An 18,719-nucleotide genomic window follows, 5' to 3' on the forward strand; every position below is an offset into this window, starting at 1 on the left:
TCCAGCCTAGGGATGGTGGGGGTGCCGGCATGACCAGCTGGCCACAGCGCTTCCCCCATGATTCCTCCACAACCTGCCCACACCTGTATAAACTTCTCCCATGAAACTCTCCTCCAATCACCCAATTTGAGTATGAGGCTGTCTCCGCCAGTCCCTACCTTCCCTGTCATCTCACGAATTCTCAGGTGAGCTTGATGACTCTGTGTCTGTGTCCCCCACCGTTTTGTGAATTCCCTGAACACAAGGACCATGAGTGATTATTTCTATACACCCGACACAGAGCACAAGGCTCAGGCCGCCCCAGGAGGCACTGAGTAAATACTTGAAATGATGAATTAAATGGACTGACCATGCAGAATTACAAGCCAGGAGAAGGACTCTCGTACACACTAGATAAGTAGTCCCTATCACATCCACGAGGACAGCCCTCGTCTCCCCAGCAAACAGCTCGGAGATCTCAAAAACTGACACCCTGAAACTTGTAACACGTGATTTGGTAGGTGGATGATGAGGATTTGGTCCTATTCCCTCAATGAAAATGTCCCCGAGGGTCCTCTTGGCCCTTACTGATTTGTAAAATGAATTAAACTGCTCTATTTCCAGCAATGTAAAAAGCTGGATATCCTGAACACACTTTCCATTGCAAAATATCCAAATGTCTAGTTAAAATATGCAAATAAATCTCTAAATACATAACTGAGAAAAAGCCTTTCCCAAATCTCTTCCTACCCCTATACATATACATATTTCCCCTGGCCAAGTCCCACTCTCCTTTGGGGAGCCCTCCTTGACTCCCCAGGATCTCCTCTGCTTCCCTAGCCCCGCACATCCCCATCATAACTCCATTCAGCACACTGAGCTGTGATAGTCCACCCGGCCCACCCCCACTCAGCCAGCTACACACACACTCGGCCGTGAGCTTCCTAGATCCTAAAGCCAGCCAGCGTGCACAGTAGACGCTCCATTCATGTGATGGGAGTACCACACACACTGATGACATAGAGAACAGGGGACCATTAGTGGCAAAGAACTCCCTTTCCCTGCAACATTCACTGCTTTTCCTAGGAGCAGACATTGGAAATGTTATCTCCAGGCCACAGACCAGAGTCCGAGCACCATAATTGTATGTAAGATGGGAAGGGCGGTCTGGGGTGACCCCTTGGCTGGCATTGCCCCATTAAAAACCAGCACTGTCTTAGCCACAAAGAGATGTTAGCTCACACATAGCAGGTGGGCCAAGGCCCTCCTGGGGGAAACCCGAGGAGGCAAATGCCCAGGCTGGGCCTTGGATTCCCACCTCTCAGGATAAAGCAAGTCCAGCCAACTGATGATTAGCCCATGACCAGACCAAGGGTTCAAGACAAGGAGACAAGGGGGTTGGTCCCAGCCCTGACCCTGTCATCAACTTTACTGTCCCCATTCTCCCTGGGCTTCCAAACTGTCATTTGTGAAACAAGGGGATCAGGCCCTGAATGACCTCCAAGTTCCTTCACCCTGGGATTCCGTGTATCCTGGGTCCTTCCCCCGGCTGAGGAGAAGAGCTGGAAGTCTCCCCCGCTTGCACACGACACACACCCCCACACAGGGAAGTAGAACAATGGAGGCAAGCTGGTACTGTTTCTAGACTGACACTTGGACTGACTCATCCTCCCAAAATATCACTCATGTTCCTTCTTTTCCCAGCCCGCCCCTCAGAGCCCAGCCTGTGAGAGCATGGGAGGTGCTGACTGCAGTGCAGACTGGGTGCAGGTGCTCAGATACGTCCAAGGGCACAGAATGGGCCCCACTCAATCCGTATCCCCCTGTGGGTTGGCTCATTCCCTGGGAGGTTCCTAGGAAACTCCAAAATCATATAGGCAACCTGAGTTACAGGGTCAAAGAGAGGACAAAGCTAAACCCTTCATATTACAGATGAGGGAAACTGAGGCTCAGAGGGTCTCAAAGAAAATCAGTGGTAGTGACAAGCTTTCTGATTATGCTGCTTCTGTCCCAGCTGCCTCTCAGGGACTTCTCCCAAGAAAAGCCAGCCCTTTACCCCACATGGGTAAAGGGCTCCTTCCTTACACCCACCTTACCCCTCCTTCCTTACACCTTCCTTACCCCTCCTTCCTTACACCCACAGAAGTATGTTAGAAAAGAGAAACTTGCTGCCCCATAGCCATGGAAGGAACATGAAGGAGGACACCTGTTCCTTCAATAATGGATGGATGGATGGATGGATGGATGGATGGATGGATGGATGGGAAAGAGGAAAAAAGGGAGGGAGAAAAACAAATACATGAATAAATTAATAAATAAATGAAAGAATGAATGTAAAGAAAGAGAGATGAGGGGTAGAAGGAAAAGAAGGAATCAGTAAGTGAATGAATAATTCTGGAGATAATAGAGAAAAATGATTTGATACATTTTTATAAGAACATACAAAGAAATCAGAAAAATTTTAAGATGCACCATATTTCCAGTTTATGAAAATTCATCACATGATATGTGTACATTTCTCTATGTTTGTTTTTCTTCTTAAAGCTCCACCCAGCAGGGTCCAGTGGGGAAGGGAACTCTCACCACCTCCCCGCCACCATTGCCAATAAGGCAAGGCATGACAGTGTGAGGCGGGGCCTTGCTTTTGCCAGGATGGTGCCAGTGGGGCTCAGAGGGAGAAATCCATCCCCACCTAGGTCTGTGGGCTACACCTAGACAGCATGACTGCCTGAACAAAAGGAGTCTAAGTAGGATCTAGAATCTCACCACCTAACCCTCAAATGTCCAAGATACAATTGAAAATTACTCATCATACCAAGAACAAGGAAAATATCAACTTAAATGAGAAAAGCCAATCAATGATGCAACACCAAAATGACACAGATGTTAGGATTATCTAAAAAGGATTTGAGAGCAGCCATCATAACAAGCTTTGATGAACATGCTTGAAACACATAAAAAAGTTGAAAGTCTCAGCAAGGAAATAGAAGATATAAAGAAGAACAAACTTGAAATTTTAGAACCGAAAAACATAACTGAAATAAACAACTCAATGTGAATATGACTATGACAGAGGGCAGAATCAGTAAACTTGAAGAGAGAATAATAGAAAACTACCCAATACATATAACAGAGAGAAAACAGACTGAAAAGAAAGGAACAGAACCTGGAGGACTTGTGGGACTATAACCACAGCTCTAACACTTGTACTACTGAAGTGGAGAGGAGAAAGTGTGGGGCTAAGAAAGGGTTCAGAGAAATAATGCTTGAAAGCCTTCCAAATATAGTGATAGACTTTAATCCACTGATCCAAGAATTGAGCAAATTCCAAATGGAATAAGCCTAAAGAAATCCACTCCAGGATATGTCACAATCAAAGTTCAAAAAACTAAAGACAAAGAAAAAAAAATCTTGAAAGGAAAAAGCTGTCAGCCCAGAATTCTATACCCAGCAAAAACATCCTTCAGGAATGAAACTGAAATCAAGGCATCCTCAGACAAAAGAAACTAAGAATTTATCACCATCAAGCCTACCCTAGAAGAATAGCCAACGGAAGTTCTTCAAAGAGAATGGAAATGACAAAAGAAGGACTGGAGACATCAGGAATGAGGAAAGAGTAAAAATATAGGTAAATGGCTATTCTCCCTGGAGCAGGGCAAACACGTAGGGTGCAACAGAGTGCCCCAAAGCCTTGAAAATCCTCACACACAGCTCACACAACTGGACTACCGTCAAGGGACAAAGAGAAAGGGTATGTTTGAGGCACTTTAAGCCACTGGGTCAACCAACCCACAAGCCTTACTATCAAATACCAACTAGTGTGTGTGTAAAGTTCTTTTGTTAAGACATTTCAAGGACGGTTTTCTATTACTCGAAGCTGACAGTTTCCTAAATGACAAGGCAACTTGCTTGCTGGGACTTTCTATCCAAAGACTCTTGTGCCAAGAACAGAATGACTAAAACGCAAAGTCTTAACAAATCTTCCTCACTAGGGTGACACCTAATTCAACCCATGTGAATACAAATCACATCTTTGGCGTGGACCTGTGTGGCGTGGACCATCTAATCAAAGAACCTACACCTAAAAGATGCTGCCCTGGGAGAAAGGCAAGCAGGTGAGAGCTCGACCCCTTCTAGACCAGAGACTAGGGGCAGGTGCTACTCCAGACTCTGAGGGGAAACGTCCAGTGTGCGTTCAGATCTGCTTCTCCTCACACACTGTGGGAAGGAGATCAGCAAACTACACTCGATCCACAGGAATGAGAACATGACAGTGAGGCCGTGACATCATATAAGGAACTGTGGAAAATGAACTCCGAGGGGAAAGTGAGGGTTCCACTGAGCCACTGAAGGGATATAACAAGCAGCAGCAAACTGGGCGTGGCTGCCCAGCTCCAGAGGTCAGGGAGCTACTCACTGGGTGTGCAGGAGGTTACACTTCCTGGTTCTCTAACACATGGCTTCCCAGGAAGAGGTGAACTCTCTACCTTTAGGAATGTGTGAGGAGAAGCCAGACAGCATCCTTCCCAGATGCATCCTGGGGATCCAGCCTCCCCCCACCCGGTCTCCCATTCCCCAACCCCACTAAGAACATTTATAGCTCCGTGACTCTGGAATGTGAAATGCAGCCCCCTGCATTTCAGGTGAATTCTGTGTTTCATTCCAGCTACATTATGGACCATAGAATGAATCTGAAATATATAAGGAATTCCAGCCCAGCCATCCCCCAGTTGTGTTTTGTGGAACAAATGTGAATACAAAAAAAAAACAAAAACAAAAACAAAAAACCCAAACATCCAGTGAAGGAAGTTTGGGAAACATGAACTCATATAATGTTGAACTAGTTACTTAACTAGACTGTGTCTCAGGACCTTTCACGTGTTCTATGTATTGTAATGCTCCAATAAGGGGTACAGTATGAAGTGATTTCCAAATATACGTGACCATAGACTGTATGAAGCAATTTCTAGATCTATGGGAACTTACACCTATTTGTTCATGAAATATTTCTTAGGACCAGAGTTTTGAAGAACACATGTTACAAAACAAAGTTCTGATCTGTCTCAAGGTTTCCAGGTCAACTAGCCCAGAACTTGAGCCCAATTGAATCATGAATTTATAATTCAGTGCAAATCATGTTTTACCTCTTGGGACCATCAAGACAAATCAGATCTCAAGAAAGTTGTTCAGATCAGTCAAGGTGTGTATCTCCCTTGCCAGCTGGTACCAGAACACCAGTACATCCCTCCAGAAAAGTCATCAGAAGCAGAAGAGGAGGAAAAACCTCTCAGAGAAAAAAATACCTTACAGCAGATATAAAAGAGACATAGGACATGTCTTCCTACCATCATAAAGTCAACCGAGGATCTCCCCCACAAACATCACCACCCATCTCTCTAAAAACTCTAAACTACCACAAATGCAAGCTTTTTGAGTCATTTCGGCCCCCTCCAGACCACAACTAACGAACACTTCCCCAACTCTCCCACCCATTACCTGAGGTGCCAGGCTTCAGGGGCGTTTGCAAAGGCGAGAAGTCCCAGGCCCCATTCTGCAGTGTCCAGGCCACGAGCAGTCAGCCAGGGCGCCGTGGGGGGAACGGTGAGGAGGGGGAGACACCCACCTCCTCTCCAGCGCCGGCCCGAAGGACAGCCAGGCCTGCTGGTCTCTGGGCACCAGCTCTGTTTGATGGAGATGGAAAGAAGAGACTCTTGTTTCTCACTGTTCCCCCGGGTGACAGTTGCCATGGATATGAATCAATTTAGGGTGCCTGTCAGTTGCCAGTTGAATATAAAGAGCAAGCTCGCTCTGAACCACAGTCACGCAGGGACACATCCAGCGGACAGCCTGACGCAAGCTCAGGTCCACTGATGGAGTGGACAACCAGCGGGCGGCTGCTCAGGGAGCCCACCCCAGGTCCTGACACGGCACCGACACATGCACACAGGCCCTTGCGGTACACACGCCCTCACGGAGAAGCACTGTGACAGAGATGGGTACTGACTAACTCCCTTTACCCCTCGTTAGTATGCAGGACACCCAGAATTCTAAAGGACACCCTCCCAGAATGCCCAAAGAAAATATCCAAAAACAAGCTCCTAGGAGTAGGCCCTGTAATGGGGCATTTAATAATCAGAGCCACCCCTTAGTTGCCAGTCCAAGCGCTTTACAGACATTAGCTCATTTATCCCCACAACAATCCAGCAAGCGGCAGTAGGGCCAGCATCAAAACCTAGCTTAGCCAGTTCCCTAGCAGTTACCTTGTCCCGTCCAGGACTTTGGGGACCCTGACCCAGCTTGTCCCTGTGGCCTTGTGCAGGTCAGCAAATGTCTCTGTACCCCATTTTCTCATCTCTAAAATGGGAATAAAAATATTTTCCCTGCTTATGTCAAAGCTAATCCAATTTAGGGAAGAGAAAAAGAAAGGAAATTAGCATTCGCTAATCACCTATATGTCAGAGCGGTTACACTGGTTCTCACATAATGGCTTCTCTCTAATTCCGCAGGAAAGATAAGGAACCTAAGCAGAGAGCCATGTACCAAAGATCTCGTAGGCAGGAAGCCCAAGAATCTGGATTCAAAAGAGGTCTATCTAGTTCCAAAACTTTTGGTTTTTAAGTTTTCTGTTCATTTGTTTTGTTCACATTTTGTTCAAAATGTTATGGGTACAAAAAGAAGCCACTAGCATTAATAATCCAAGTCCCCTTAGGACTCTAGTCTTCTAGAATCCTCATCTGCCCCACCAGTGTGGGCATGTCCTGCCTCACTGGCCACAGAAAGGCTGCAGCTTCCAACTTCTGCAGGTGGGAAAGGTGCCCACCCTCGCCCAAAACCCCCCTGCTTCTGAGTCATCTGCAGCACCCACTGCTGTGTCCCACATCCTGCCAGGCAATCAGACCCAATCTACTCACCTTTCAAGGGGCTAAAACCAGAACCAAAGGTTGCCTGGCAAATCTCAATCCCCGGAGCTAGTATGCTGTGCATTCCAAACCTTGCAAAACTCCTCAAGCCCAGCTAGAATCCTCCTGAGGCTTCTCTGCGCACAGAGTATCCCGATGCTTCATAAACCCGAGATGGACACTTGTCATTCTTGCTGCATATAGGAATGGCACATTCTTCTGCTGAAATCAAAGAGCAAATGGCCTGTATTTCTCTCAGGCTGGTATTCTCGGAGCTCACACGACCACTGGGAGATGGCCTCATCCACCCCAGAGGCAGGGTGAGCCTGCTTGGGGAACCCTCTGAGATGCTGCCTATGACCACTGACAAAGCAATGACTCTCCAAGGACCCCGCGGGTCACGGGGGAGTGCTTCCCCGGAAACACATCCAGCATGCACACTTTCCTTGGGATGTGCCACTTAGAGGAGGAGGGCAAAGGTATAAAGGCCAAAGATGGTCTCATCTCCACCAAACAGACGCACTAAGAAAAAGGGAAGACTCCCGGGCCGGGGGCGGGGGGGGGACAGAGTCAGAGAGTGACAGAGAGAGCCAGAAAGAGAACGTCTACGACAGCACAGCACATCTCGGAGTATAGATGCCAAAGTGACCGCACAGAGCATTTGCAGCACTATGGGCAAAAATAACAATCTAAAGAGAGGCCCTAACTGGAAAATAGACAAAGATGGGGGAATGAATGTACTCAGGGTCAGAAGAAGTGATTTGGTACTTGGCGTTCTGCCGGCTGTATGGTCTAGAGCTAGTTTTATAACCTCTCTGAGGGTCTTACTGAACACGCGGTCACGGGACACATTAGGAACTTTATTGTATTGTAGCTTCGCTGCCACCTTCAGAACTGCACTCACCTTCCTTTGTGGATGAGGACATGGATACTCGGGAAGGCAAGGGCTTGCCAGGGGCCCGGTCTTCCACACTACACCAAAGCTTTTGCCTTACTCAATTTCTTCATAGGAAAAGGCACGCGGGGCTAGCCAATGGCCGCCTTGGATAGGGCCAGCGTAGGCGATGTCATGAGAAGAGCTGCGGAGCTCTAATGCCTACAGTTCTTAAGCAGTGTGGCCTATTTGGTTTCTTCTTTTTAACTTTGAAAGATCCACATTGAGGAAGGAGCAGAGATGCCCTTCAACAGATGAACGGATAAAGATGTGGTACATATATTCAATGGAATATTACTCAGCCATCAGAAAGTATAACTACCTACCATGTGCATTGACATAGACGGGACTGGACGAGATAATGCTAAGTGAAATAAGTCAAGCAGAGAAAGACAATTACCATATGGTTTCATTCATATGTGGAACATAAGGAATAGCATGGAGGACCACAGGGGAAGGGAGCGAAAACTGAACAGGAAGAAATCAGAGAGGGAGACAAACCATGAGAGACTCTGGACTCTGAGAACCAAACTGAGGGTTACAGAAGGGAGGTGCGTGGGGGGATGGGGTAACCGGGTGATGGGTATTAAGGAGGACACGTGTGGTGATGAGCACTGGGTGCTGAACTAATGAACTGCTGAACACCACATCAAAAACTAATGATGTACTATAAAAAATTAATTACCTAATTAATTAAAAAATAAAAATTAAAAAAATCAAAGATCCACATTGATAAACAGTCCAGACTTGGACAAATTTCTTGAAATCTGACAATCTTTAAAAAAAACGTTCTCTGTCTTTGCCCAAACAATACATTTGAGGACAAGCCCCTTGGGGGCCTAATAATGCAACATCTAACCTACTGCTTCTCTCCCCCCTCTCTTCTCATTAAATAAAATCTTCCTCTTGTAAAGTTTTACACTTGCAAACTTGCAGACTTTAAAAAACAAAAAAACAAAGATGGTTTTCTTTTACACGTGAAATTTCTCAAGTTTGGAGTCTAGCAAATGCCTCTGAAATGCAGTAGGGCTCTCCTGTGAAACCCATGAGCTGTCACAGTGCGGACGAAAAATGGGCGCCATTTCTCCCGTGTTCTTGGGGAGTAGGCAGATGTTATAAACCATCGCTGTGGTGGGGATAGTATGGTCTTATTTTTATATTTATAGATACATATGCACGTAGGAAAGTCTGGAAGGATATATGCTAAAACATTATTTCTGCTTACTCTATGATGAAGGGGATTATGGATGATTTTTACTTCAATTGGTATTTCAAGGTTTTCTACTATGAACATAGATTATTTATATGCATTTTTAAATTACTATAATAAAGACTATGTAGCCACATAAAAAAAGATCAATATTCAAAAGTTAAATGAGACTTCTCCTTCTGACATGATGGAATAACATAGACCGGATTTACCCTCCCACAATAAACAATTAGAAAAACAGACAAAATATATGAAACAATTATTTTCAGACACTGGACAGCAGGCAGCACTGTGATTCCTCAGGGAAAGGAAATGGAAGTAGTGAGGCCTGAAGGAATCCTAGCTTTCTGCTTGGAGGCACCTTCCAGATCACAGAGCAGGGAAGGGGAACCCTCATCGGGTTGTGTTGCGGTTATGGAGATGGGGGTTCAGAGAGGCAGCTGGAAGTTGCAAGACAGAGTTCTGGTGGAGAGAGAGGCAGGTAGAAAAGCAGCTCTAAAAAAACTCTGCCCAGGCATGCCCTTGAGTCTTTACCGAATGCCAAGATGCGCATGTGGAGAGTGCAATCCCAGGAGGTCAGACAAAGAGCTACCAGGAAACAGTGAGCAGAGCAGATCCCAGAACTCACACAGCATTTAAGTTCTACCTTGCCAGAAGGGAGAGTCCTTGTTGATAACTCAGGGAATTCACTAGGGACTCACAGGGTCACGCATATTGTGATGCACACGGAAGCCTAGAGCCATAAGAAAAGAAAACAAAGAAGCAGAGCAGATAAAGTGGAATTTTTAATACTAATCAACCAAAAGTTAAAGAGGGGGGGAAGGAGGGAACAAAGAGCAAAGGAAACAAATAGAAAACTAACAGCAAAATAGTACACTTAATCCCAATCATCTGATTACTATAGTAAATGGACAGAGTCTAAACATTCAAATCAAAAACAAGGCCCAACTACAAGCTGCTTACAAGACATACACTTTCAAATTTAAAACACAGGTAGGTGCAGGTCACCTGGATGGCTCAGTCCGTGAAGTGGCCGGCTCTTGGTTTCGGCTCAGGTCATGATCTCAGGGTCCTGAGATGGAGCCCCATGTTGGGCTCCATACTCAGCAGGAGTCACACTCTGCAGAAGTCTGTCTCTCTCTCTCCCTCTCCCTTTGCCCTTCACCCTGCTTGTTGCTCTGTCTGTCGAAAATAAATAAATCTTTTAGAAAAATACTTCAAAACATAGGTGAAAAGTAAAAGGATGGAAAAAGATTTATATCATGCAAATAAGAAGCATAAGGAAACTGGAATGGCTACGTTAATATCAGACAAAATAGACATTAGGACAAGAAATGTCACCAGGTGTAAAAAGAGACATTTCACAATGACAAAGAAGTCTATTCATCCAGAAGATAGAGCAATCTTCAATGTGTATGTACCCAATAACAAAGCTTAATATACATGAAGCAAAAACTGGGAAAACAAACTCATATTTATAGTTAAAAACTTAGGGGCGCCTGGGTGGCACAGCGGTTAAGCGTCTGCCTTCGGCTCAGGGCGTGATCCCCGCGTTATGGGATCGAGCCCCACATCAAGCTCCTCTGCTATGAGCCTGCTTCTTCCTCTCCCACTCCCATGCTTGTGTTCCCTCTCTCGCTGGCTGTCTCTATCTCTGTCGAATAAATAAATAAAATCTTAAAAAAAAAAAAAAACTTAGTTGAATAGACTTCTTTCAATAATTGATAAGTAGACACAAAAAGTAGAAAGCCTGAACAAACCATCAAACAACTTGACATAATTGATATATTTTTTAAAGATCTACTTACTTGAGAGAGAGAGCATGAGTGAGAGGGGCAGAGGGAGAGAGAGAATCTCAAGCGGACTCCGTGCTGAGTGGGGGACTCAATGCAGGGTTCACTCTCACGACCTTGACATCATGACCTTGAGATCATGACCTGAGCTGAAACCAAGAATTGCGCTTAACCAGCTGCACCACGCAGGTGCCCCAGCCTGATATTTATAGAACACTCTACCCAACAATAGCAAATACCCATTCTTTTCAAATGCATAAGAAAAATTCACTGAGGTAGATAATGTACTGGGCCATAAAACAAGCCTCAATAAAGTGTTCTCTTACCACAACAGAATTAAGTTAGAACGTAATAGTAGAAAGATCCTCAGGAAATCCCCGAATATTTGGAAATTAAAAATCACACTTCTAAATAATCCATGAGTCAAAGGAGAACTCACAAGAGAAAAGAGAAATTAGAGAATGTTTTGTACTGAGTGAAAATGAAAACACAGCCTATCAAAATTTGTGGGTTGCAGCCAAGGGAAAGTTTGACTTTTAATGCTAAACCAGAAACAACCCAAATCTCTATTAACAAAAGGGATAAACAAATTGTGGCATACCCATGCAAGGGAACACCATTTGGCAATGAAGGGAGCGAACTCTAGATTCATACAAAAACATCAATGAATCTCAAAAACATTTTGCTGAGTAGCCTTCGTTGGAAACGCAGAATCAAAAGAGTACATTTCTATGATTTTATTTACATGAAGCTCTTGGAAAGGTATCTATTCCACAGTGACAGAGAGCCTATCAGTGGTGGCCTCAGACTTATGGGAAAGGTGACATTTGGGATTAACTATGAAGATGCACCAGGGAAACTCCTGGGTTGATGGAAATTTCCTGTATCTGGATCATGCCACAGTTATACAGGTGTAAACGCTTGTTGAAACCCATTGACCTATACATTAAAAATGTATGCTTTTATTGATTGTAAATTATACCTCAATAAAGGTTTGGTTTTTCTGTTTTTAACGAGCATCACCAATAGCGAGATAATGTGTCATTATCTCACCTCCTGATGTGTTACAATATTAACTATACAGTGTCTTCTTTGATGTCTTATTGAAAACTATTAAACCCAAATCTGATTAAGTCTTAAGATCTGTGCTTGGGGATGTACTGTATGGTGATTAACATAATATAATAAAATAAAATTAAAAAAAAAATAAGATCTGTGCTGTTCCATACCATAGCCACTAGCACATGTAGCTATTTCAATGTAAATTAATGAATGAAAATTAAATAAAATTAAACAAAATGTAGCCATGCTGCCTACATTCTAAGCGTTTGATGACATCTCCCTAGTGACTACCATATTGGACATCACAGAGAACATTTCCATCATCACAGAAAATTCTATTGGATAGTACTGAGATGTAACATCCAAATTATAGAAAACACAGAGGATAGAAGAATGAGTTATACCCTCAACAGAGAAACAATCAAATCCAGCATGTGTCTCATTCTCCAAGACAACTGGCCTGGTCTCTTCAATGTGTTGCTGTCATAGAAAAAACTAAAGAGGGAAAAGGGAAGAGACTGTTTTAGAGCAAAAGTAACCAAAGAAGACTTAACCAGATCCAATGAGCTAAACTTGACTAGATCCTGACTTGAAAAAAGACAGCTATAAAAAAAAAAATAAAAGATAAATAAATAAATAGACACTGGGGGGACACCTGGAAAAAACGGAATATGAACTAGACATGAGACGACATTAGGGAATTACTGTTTGATTTTTTTGGTGTAATATTGGTATCGTGATTATGTTGGAGGTCACAATTTTTAGGAACTTCACAATGAAGTATTTAGAAGTGTCATGACGTCGCCAATTTATTTTCTAAATGATCAGCAAAGGGGCACCTGGGTGGCTTAGTCAGTTAAGCAGCTGCCTCTGGCTCAGGTCATGATCCCGGCATCCTAGGATCGAGCCCCACATCGAGCTCCCTGCTCAGTGGAGAGCCTGCTTCTCCCTCTCCCTCTGCCCGCTGCTCTGCCTACTTGTGCTCTCTGTCAAATAAATGAATAAAATCTTTAAAAATAAAACAATAAAACATCAGCAAAAATAAACATGCCCACAAATATAGATGATGTAAAATATAATATTAACAATGATTTAATGTAAGCAGTGTTCATACAGATAATTACACTATTCTTTAGCTTTTCTGTATATTTGAAATTTTTATAAGTTGGGAGAAGAAATGGAAAAATTCTACCCCCTTCCCTTTACTGCCATAGTGTAAAATCATGGCTTCCATGGACAAGGTTCTATAGGGAAGACTAATGCAGTTGATGTATGGTATAGGTGATTTTTCTCTGATTGTGGCTTTATCATTATTACTTCACTTCGGAGGGAAATGCAGAAAGGGAAACATCCATTCAAACTTCCTATGCTGATCGACACCTACAGACTGCTGCTTGTCCTGTCAGCTGGGCATTTTGTCAGGCAGGTGCTTGTGGTCCAGTGGGTGGGGGAGGGCAGGCAGGTCTGAGAAGAGGGTCGACCAGCTACCTACTCCATGGCCACTGTATGAAGGGGCCAACTACCTGGGGATTCGACCTCCTCTAAATAGGGGTTCACTTCTGGGTCCCTCTCACAATACGTGTTGCTGGGCTTGAGACACTCAGACTGTTTCAGGACCTGGACCCCAGAAAAGACAGTTGGGAAATTTGCACAAAGCAAGGATGGCACCTAGTGGTTGTTTTTATATTGATGTTGTCCTTCTAAGCTGAGAAAGGAACCAGGGCAACCAGACTAGGCCTGTGAGGATGGGAGAAAATGCAAAGTCCTGGTTCTAAATGCACCCACTGGATTCAGCAAACTCAAGCAAGGGCAATAAGCAACACACGTGTGCACTCTAACCTGGACCCTGAATGTCGAGTGAGGGAGAAAGGACCATGTGGGACTACCTGAGAAAATTTTGCCATAGGCTCTCTGTTCCTCAAAATTCATTTTGGTTTCTTAAAAGTAGATAGTCTCCCACACGTCACTGATGAAGGATCTCAGTTTTAAGGTGTTCGTGTTGGAAGTTTCTAGAACGCACCTATTAAGCATCTATTTGCTGCTCACTTTCATTGTTCTTGCTTCCTAAAGACCCTCCCCTCAGGCCTGGGTCAGTGTAGTAAAGTCATTCTGATCCCTGGTTGGGAAAAGTTTGTCTCCCCTTTCTCATGACCTCCATGGCACCTCTCTTGTAAAAGGAAATGACATTACTTCATTCCACTCGTTTTCTAATTAGTTGCTCCACTGTATCTCCCTACTCATCCCCACCCCTAAATTATAAGTGCGGGAAGTAGCAATCCCAGGGACCTTCAGTACTGCGTGTCAAATGCAATCAACGGTGTGCAAAGCACTAAGCACCCAGCTGTGGAAGAAGAGAGGCAAAAAATATCCCTTCCCGCTGAAGATTCTCACCTATGCAGAACCCCAGTGCTCCCCTAGCCTACTGGAGTCCTAAATAAACACACAAAGTCATTCGATCCTGAGGTAACGGCCTGGTAAGTATTTTGTGCAAACATCTGATTTACTTTACCCAAACTGGAATGTTCGGCCACACACACTCCTTAAGGAGCAGTTAAATCACTTCTTCCAATGCACTGACCCCAGCCTGAGGAGGTAGAAGCAGCAAGAGCCCCCCCCCGCCGGGGCGCCTGGGTGGCACAGCGGTTAAGCGTCTGCCTTTGGCTCAGGGCGTGATCCCGGCGTTATGGGATCGAGCCCCACATCAGGCTCCTCCGCTATGAGCCTGCTTCTTCCTCTCCCTCCCCCTGCTTGTGCTCCCTCTCTCGCTGGCTGTCTCTATCTCTGTGGAATAAATAAATAAATAAAAAATCTTAAAAAAAAAAAAAAAAGAAGCAAGAGCCCCCACTTCCCAATTTAAAAAAAATAAGTCATCATGTGATATTTCTATCAAATGGCAAAAATACATTTTAATGTTAGAATATTTCAAATGAATTCAAATCTCTGAACCTATTGGTCTATCCCAAGCCCCACCAGCTGGTCCTGAGACAGTCTGAAGGAATGAGGTAGTTCTGGCTTACTAACTTAGAGAGTCCTCCGAGATATGCTGGGGAATAAAGGTGAGTGCAAGTTGCAGAATACGGTATGCTACCATTTACGTGAGAAAAGCAGCAGCTACTTATTTTCTAAGAGCACGTCTGTATGTACCCAAAGGCATAGGAAAGACATGGAGAGGGGGCGCCTGGGTGGCTCAGTCGGTTAAGCCACTGACTCTTGGTTTCAGCTCAGGTCCTGATGTCAGGGTCGAGACCAAGCCCTGTGTGGGGCTCCACACTCATCAGGGAGCCTGCTGGAGATTCTCTCCCTCTCTGCCCCTCACCCCACTTGTGCATGCACACGCGCTCTCTCACTCTTTCATGCTCTAAAATAGATAAATAAATCGTTAAAAAAAAAAGAAAAAGACTTGTAGGTACCCAGATTCTAAAATAACCACACTCACCATGTAACTGTTGCCAAGTGGCGAGAAAGGAGATCCAAGGTGGTGGGCGAATTAAATTTAGCCTCATACATAATGTTTTCATCCTTTCTTACAAGAATGTATTTGTGTTACTTGTTAATTAAGATTTATTTTTTAATGAGGTACCAAGAGAAATCAAATTTAAAGGCAGAAGGGAGAACAGTGGTTGCCAGGGGCTATGGCGAAGGGGAGATGAGGAGTTCTTGTTTAAGGCATAAAGACTGTCAATTTGAAAGGATGAAAAAGTTCATCGTTTTTCAGGACGAGCAAAAGATGGACGGTGGTGATTGCACAGTATGAATGCACTTAATGCCGCTATACTATGTACTTAAATGATTAAAGTGGTAAATTTTATACTATGTATATTTTACCACAACTTAAAACTTGTTAAATGTATTTTTTAAATGCTTAAACTCTCGTGAGGTAGACAACAGCTCAGTTCACAATGAACCTGACTTTGGGCAGAAGACTTTCGTCCCCTTCGCCGAGGTGGGCTCCTGGGAGTCACCACTGTGGTGCTGGGTAGTCGGATGTGGTGGACACCTGAACAAAACGAAGCCAGTCTCTCCCAGGACTCGGCAGTGTGGAGCGGCTCAGGCTCCCAGCGGAAAAAAGGGGACACACTCGGAAGGTGTCGGAAGAGTTTCATCAAGGGGCTACTTACAAAGGTGTGGCCCCAGTTGGGGGAAATTGGCTGGGGAGGGTAAGGCATTCTGAGACAAAGGCAAAGAAAACAAAGCGAACTTTAAACAGCAGCCACGGGAAGAGCAGAGAGGGGACTGTCACCGGCCTCAGGCTAACGCTAAACCCCTGCCACCCCAGTGCAAGGCGGGGAGCTCACGAGCCCCAGGCGAGTCAACACTGCCCTCCTGGCCTCCCAGTGTCCAGGCCCCACCAGGACCACCCATCCGCTGATCCCTACCAGCTGCCAGCCCTGGAGCCGGGCTGATGGAGTGTATAAAGCTCAGCCTCCTGGGGCACAGAGCAGATGGAGGAAGCGGGAGAGTGGAGCTGGGGAGGCAGAGGACATCCAGCTCTCCTGAGTCAGCAAGGGCCGGATTATATATCATAACCGCGGGCACTGTGGGGCGGTCAAATGACGGAGAGACTTGGAGGCCGCAGAGGGCAGCAGATGAGGGCCCTCAGGAAGACCCTGGCGCTTCTTCCCCCTGCCACCTGCAATCCCTTCCCGACGCCCAGCTGGCTCTGCCTGTGTGCGGAGACGCTCTGGAATTGTAATACATCCGTTTGCTTAAGCTATCTCCGGTTGGGTTTTTGTTTCTTACAACCAAAGAATCTTTCCTAAATACTAGGGAAGAATGAAAAGGCAAACAAGGATTTAGGAAAATATAGGAATAAAGATACCAAGAACAAAGTGGACTTAATGACAAAGCTACCAGAGTTCAAATTACTGCAGTACCGGCACTAGAGAGGGGTGGACAGAATGGATGCCACCAAGCCGGACCCACCGCTGGAGCACAAGTCTATGGGAGAGAGAGAGAGTTAGTGCATTTGGGCTGCTGTAGCCAACGACCACAGACGGGGACTTAGACAACACACATTTAGTTCTCACAGTTCTGAAGGCTGTGAAGCCCATGATGAAGGTGCTGGCAGATCTGGTGCCTGAGGACTTGCGTCCTGGTCTGCAGAGGGCCATCCTCAGTGACCCTCACATGGCGAGGGCAGAGAGAGGAAGCAAGCACTCTCGGGTCTTCTCTGTAAAGGCACTAATCCCGCCACGAGGGCTCCACTCTCCTGATTTGATTGCCTCCCAAAGGCCCTGTCTCCAAATACCATCACATTGGGGATTAGGGTTTCAACATAGGAATTTCGGGAGGACACACATTCAATCCGTAGGCGACAGTATTCAACAGTGTAGAGAAAACTGATGTGTGTAGGGGGAAAACTAAGTTATAGCCTTATCTCACAGATACACAGAAAAGAAATCCAAATGGCTTACCCACAGAAACAGTTTACACGACAACCTAACATATATATGCCCCTCAACAATTACTCTCAAACACATGCAACGTACTGATAGGTTTTATAGTAATTATTTTTTTTACTTTGAAAAATGACTGTTGCCACCAACTTTATTTCCACATGCACTGATAAATCACAACAAGTGACTAGAAAGGGAAATGTGAAAAAAAAAAAGAGATAAAGATATAAAAGGACTAAAACAAAATACAAGGAATATCTTCCTAGGGGAAAGGTTTTTTAAGCTTAAAAATAAGAAAACGATAAAGGAAAATAGTATCATGCAAGAAAGGAAAAGGTGAACTGGGGAAAATATTTGTGGTATATGTTTGGCAAGGGATAGTATCTTTAATATACAAAGAGCCTTTACAGATAAATAAGACAAATCCTTTGAGGCAAAGTCAAGGACCTGAACTCACAATACTCTAGGGAAATACAATCAGGAATGAACAAAGCAGGTGGATGGAGGTTCATAATGAAACAGAAACATGAGCATTGCTTGCGGGGCTAACCTTTCTGGAAAATAATTTAGCAAATTTCTTAAGTCTGAAGAGAATATTCATATATTGAGTAACACTACTCCAAGAATCTCATAAGGATACTTTTATTTTTTTTTAAGATTTTATTTATTTGATAGAGATAGAGACAGCCAGCGAGAGAGGGAACACAATCAAGGGGAGTGGGAGAGGAAGAAGCAGGCTCATAACGGAGGAGCCTGATGTGGGGCTCGATCCCACAATGCTGGGATCATGCCCTGAGCCGAAGGCAGACGCCCAACCGCTGTGCCACCCAGGCGCCCCCATAAGGATACTTTTAAAAAGAAATACAAAATGTGAATAAAAATGTTCACTGTAGCATTACTTATAACAGATTTAATTCAAGTATAACATGGCAGAATACTAAGAACCACAGAGAGCATAATTTCAAAGGCTAACTAATGATATTATGTGACAATGGGTAAAATCAACAGATACTAGGATTCCAATTCCTAAGAAAACTGTGTGTGCACTCAGGCAAAAAGATTAAAAGTAGATACACCAACAGTATAAATGGTTATCTTAATATAATTTTATTTTCCTTCTTTATGCTTTTCGGTATTTTCCAAATCTTTTTTTTTTTTAAGATTTTTTTTAAATTTATCTACTTGACAGAGATAGAGACAGCCAGCGAGAGAGGGAACACAAGCAGGGGGAGTGGGAGAGGAAGAAGCAGGCTCATAGCAGAGGAGCCTGATGTGGGGCTCGATCCCACAACGCCGGGATCACACCCTGAGCCAAAGGCAGACGCTTAACCGCTGTGCCACCCAGGTGCCCCGGTATTTTCCAAATCTTACTCAATGGATGTCATTAGTTTTAAAACAACAGATTTTAAAAATACATTAAAGAAAAGGAAAACGATCTGATTCTAC

General features: G+C 44.5%; 1 protein-coding gene across 1 annotated transcript in view; it reads right to left on the bottom strand.

Moving 5' to 3' along the window:
- Positions 1–5,652, bottom strand: part of TOGARAM2 (TOG array regulator of axonemal microtubules 2) — a 61,936-nt gene extending 56,284 nt beyond the window's left edge. Inside the window, exon 1 of the mRNA XM_034657297.1 lies at positions 5,476–5,652. The gene's annotated coding sequence lies outside the window, so the exon portion shown is untranslated. The remainder of the gene's footprint in view (positions 1–5,475) is intronic.
- Positions 5,653–18,719: the final 13,067 nt, after the last annotated feature.

This window comes from Ailuropoda melanoleuca, chromosome 4 (genome assembly GCF_002007445.2).
Source record: "Ailuropoda melanoleuca isolate Jingjing chromosome 4, ASM200744v2, whole genome shotgun sequence".
In the NCBI taxonomy this organism is placed as follows: domain Eukaryota; kingdom Metazoa; phylum Chordata; class Mammalia; order Carnivora; family Ursidae; genus Ailuropoda; species Ailuropoda melanoleuca.